Source organism: Hemiscyllium ocellatum, chromosome 18, assembly GCF_020745735.1.
Source record: "Hemiscyllium ocellatum isolate sHemOce1 chromosome 18, sHemOce1.pat.X.cur, whole genome shotgun sequence".
Classification (NCBI taxonomy): Eukaryota; Metazoa; Chordata; class Chondrichthyes; order Orectolobiformes; family Hemiscylliidae; genus Hemiscyllium; species Hemiscyllium ocellatum.
Window position 1 is genome coordinate 2,197,188 of NC_083418.1, and position 4,672 is coordinate 2,201,859.

Consider the following 4,672-nt stretch of genomic DNA (forward strand, 5'->3'; position numbering starts at 1 on the left):
GGTTTCTGCTGCCATGCTGGTGAGCGGAAGTTCTTGTCAATACTTCAATATTCGATTCACAATTGTCCTTTGCGGTGGGAGACTAGGTACAAAGTAATTCCATATTGACACAATACTCGTTGAAACTCAATGAGCAATTTGGGATGGACAATAAATGTTGGCCTAGCCAGCCACATAATCACTCCATGAATGAATTTTTAACAATCAATAATGGGAAGGGAGGGAATGGAATGCACGACATGGAAATGTCCTGGGAAAAGAAATAATTGAGTAAATCAGGAGAGAGCATTTGGTAATTATACAGAAAGAAATAGTATGCAAAGTTAAGGCTAAAAATCAGGAGACATTCAGAGGTAATAATTCTCATTTAACAATTGCCACCAGGCACGTTTCAGATTGGGTTCGCTAGAATAGTCCCAGGAATGGAAAGCTTCACATTTGGGCAATGTTTGAAGACATTGGGTCTATACTCGATGGAGTTTGGAAGGATGAAGGGGAATCTTATTCAAACATAAAGAATACTGAAATGCCAATGCAGTGTCGATTTTGGAAAGGTATTTTGCATTTTTGGGAGAGACTCCTAAACGAGTGCACAGCCTGAGCATAAAGGGAAGACATTTTACAACGGAAAGAAGGAGAAACGTCTTAAGCCAGCGAGTGGTGAATCAAAGGAACTCATTTCAACGGAAGACTATGGAAGCCACGTCATTGGATATATTTAAGACTCAGATAGGTGAATGAGTATCAAGGGAATCAAGAATAAAGTGCATAAGGCAGAACACTAGTGCTGAGAAACTGAACATCCATGATTGAAACGTGGCGAAGACCCAATGGGATTAATTGCGTAATTTCTGCTCTTATGCCTTAATGTCATCGATATGTCGAATGGTGTCCTTCTCCATCAAAATAACTTTGCTATTCTATGAACTGTATCTTCAATCCAATTGATCATTATTTCCATCTGACTTCAGGTGCTCCAAAATATAGTAGCCTTATGGAAACGCAGAGGTAGGTTTGTTTGACAACATTCTGTGATGATTCTTGCTATACATTCAATATTTAGCTGAACTCTGGACTTTTATCCACAGTGCAAATTTTAAGCGCCTGAGACATGGTCGTTTTCTTCACTGAAAACATTGAAAACTTTAAAATTAATTTTATCAATGTAAATGTGGTTTTGGTAACAATGGAATAGCCCTGTACGAGAGAGAGAATGTCGCATCTTTGGGCTGTCCGCTGGAAAATGGTGAAAGGACAGAAGAGCTGATTTATTCTGGATAGCATGCTCCACTATTTAAGATGATCACGTGCGCTCGAACACATCTAAGCATTGTGCAGGCCCAACAACATGAAGATTCAGGCCGTTGTTATTTCGAAAAATGAACAAACGTAACTTAAAGACACTCAAAGACCAAATATCAACGGCTCACTGTAGTCGACAATTGCAAACCATCACAAGGATTAGGTTAAAATCAAATAGTCCTCACCGTTTTAATAAATCAGAATACCTTGTCAAAAATTGTGCCCACCTGCTTCCAGATTCATTAATGAGAGAACACAACTGAACTGCACCATCCTGTATATCTCTTCAAATATTTTGCAACTTTCGCTGAGATTATCTCTCATGTTTTGAAATTGTGAAAAAACATAATGCCGGATTTGCCCAATTTCAACTCAGAGGACAAACACCCAGCTATGGAGTCAATGGTAATGAATATTCGTGGTATTCTATATATGGCATAAGTACCATTTCTAAATTAAGGATTAAAAGTACCCATACTTTACTCCAAGTACGGTCGAACTGAGCTAGCATACATTGGAAATAAGACTTCTTACGCGTTCCCTAAAATCCTTCAGCTGGTAATGTTGTCATTCTGAAGCTTAGGCAGCAGATTCCTGCAACTGCTGCGAGATTTCAATGACTTATTAAAAACGATGCCGAGATTCATTTTTAGAAGTCGGTACATCAGACTTACTGCATCAATCAGTTTTCAAAGTGTTACATTCGAAGACATAATCTGCACACATTTCCCGCCTTACAAGCATGATAAAGTCAAATATTTGCTATTTATTAAATCCTGAGGGACATGGATAGTGTGAGTAGACAAGGTATTTTCTTGCAGGTGAGGGAGCCCGAAATTAGAAAGCATAGCTTTAAAACTAAAGGTTAAAATTTAAAAGGGACCGAAAGGGCAACATTTTCATTCATGTCTAGAATGAACTGCCAGAGAAAGTGATGGGGACTGATAAAACTGCAACATTCAATGACATCTTTATGGGTATATGAGTAACAAGGTTTTGCGAAATGTGGGTCAAATATTGGCAAATTGGACGAGATTAGTTTAGGATATTTGTCCAGCATGTCAATTTCGAGCAAAGGGTCACTTTCCTTGCTGTATTGCTGGATGACTTGATGACTCTTGAACAACGGCACAAAGGATGCAAACGATTTCCTCAAAATAGTTTCCAGTTACAAATCTTAGGTCAATCTTCCTCTCTTATGCTCACAAGTTCTTTACCTGATGTCAGAACTTAAGAGTTTCATTCTTGGATCCATTTCTGTAAATCGAGTCTGCATTCTTTCTTATTCCAATGTCTTTTCTCTAATGTGCGTCCATACTTAGGTACACAGCATGGATATTTCTGATAGCATATTTCCCGGAATATTAAAACTCAGCTGCATATCCGTTTCGCCGCCAGGTTCTGGACAATTAAGTCAAAATTGATTGCAAGTGCGGATATAATTAGGCAAAAGACTTGTTTACGTGTGGCGAATATTGCGTGTCTCTATAACTAGATGACGAGTCATTCCCGCAAGTTCAGCTGTATCAGATTCCAGATTATGATGAAAGCTTGTCAACTTGCAAAGCTGACCTTCATCTGGGTGTCTGCAATGGATTTGGCGAAATTGTTGCATCTCGACAATTTGTTCTTCCAACAACGTATTTGTTTTATGGAGTCAATTGTTTTAAAATGAAATTTTCTGACTTGGCATGAAGCTGCAATGGCCGAGATGTTAAGCCATTGGAGTACAGACACTTGTGTCGAATTTGTCCATGCAGACCAGATATCCTGACCTAATCTATTCACATTTGCCTGCAGTCGGTCTATAACCCCCTAAACCTTCTTATTCATAGAATCATCAAGCTAGCTTATAAAGTCATTACAAGTTCCAGCCTCTACCACTTCCTCTGGCAGCTCATTCCATGCACGTATCTCCTTCTGCGTGAAAACGTTGTCCCTTAGTTTCCTTGGACATCGTTTGCCTTGAACCCAAAACATAGTTGTCTACTTCTGGACGACAGCACCCGAGGGGAAAGACATGTTCTATTTATTATATTCATGTCCGTCATGATTTCATAAACCTCTTAAACTCATCTCTCAGTCTTGGTGTTCCAGGGAAAACACTCCCAGCCGACTCAGTCTCTCTTTCCCGCTCAAATTCTCCAAATCTGGAACCGTACCAGTGTGCCTTTTAAGAACCTGCTCAACTTACACAAAATTCTTCTGATAGGAAGAAGAGCAGAATAGTACGCAATACCTTAAAAGTGACCGATACAGTGTCCTGTACAGTCGCAAGATGATCTCCCCACTCCTATACTTAATGCACAGACCAATAACGCGAAGAATACCAAGCAACTTTGTCACTGTCGTATCTGTATGCGATTCTACTTTCAAAAAATTATGAACCTGCACTCCAAGGTCACTTTTTTCAGTAATACTTCCCAGAACATTGCCATTGAGTCTTGCTCAAGAAAAAAGCAGAGCCGACCATAGATGTTCCCTGATCCAGTCCTGAATTTAGGAGCAATGGATGCAGTAAACCATGTTCTAAGAAATCCAGGCAACTCTATGGTGAGTTGCAATCTTTCTTTGGGGCCATGCATGGAGATAACAAACAATAGTGTAGGATAGATAGAGAACAGATAAGCTTTATTTATCATTTCTACCATATGCAACTGGAACATAAAAACGAGACTGCGTTGCTCCAGGAGCAAGGTGCTAACTGCACACACAAGCTACACGACAGTACAGTCATACGCAGGGCAGCATAAAGTGCATAAGAATTGCAAAATATGCCAGGCAGCGCAGTAATTCCTGACAAGACAATAGGGACAATGGTGGACAAATTAAAATGTTCCAGTGAATGGTCATTAATCAAATATTGCTTCAGCAGCCATTCAAAATTTCGTCCAAAAACTGCAATTAGAAGACAGTGTAATCATGCCGTGTTAAGAAGTCTGAAGGCTTTTGTGAAGAAATTGTTCTTTCAATAGCTTATGTATTTCAGGGTTTTGGGTGTATTACAATGAAAAGTAGAACGCTGGGCGTCGCTGTGATGGCCGAGTGGTTAAGGCGTTAGATTCGAAATCCGACGGGTTTTCCCACGCAGGTTCGAATCCTGCTCACAGCGTGGTACTTGCTTAAAAGCCGCTTACCTCTTAGTGGGCTTTTGCATATCGTGACGTTCAATTAAATGTCGATTTACCAACGTCAAGATTCTGAAGTAATTTAAAGAGTGACCCAGTCATTGAGAAGAATAAACAATCTGTTCAGACAGAAGGAAGCTCCCAACGTGAATGAGGGTCAACACAGGTGATGAGGTGAAAAATTTAGATGCACGGGTGGGAATGAAGCTAAGTAAGATGAAATACAAAACATGTAACTGCAG

The 4,672-nt window shown here is 39.8% G+C and overlaps 1 non-coding gene across 1 annotated transcript; it reads left to right on the top strand.

Annotated features, from left to right (window-relative positions):
• The first annotated feature begins 4,333 nt into the window (after positions 1-4,333).
• Positions 4,334-4,414, top strand: trnas-cga (transfer RNA serine (anticodon CGA)). Its single transcript has one exon. It is a non-coding gene; the product is annotated as a tRNA-Ser (tRNA).
• Positions 4,415-4,672: the final 258 nt, after the last annotated feature.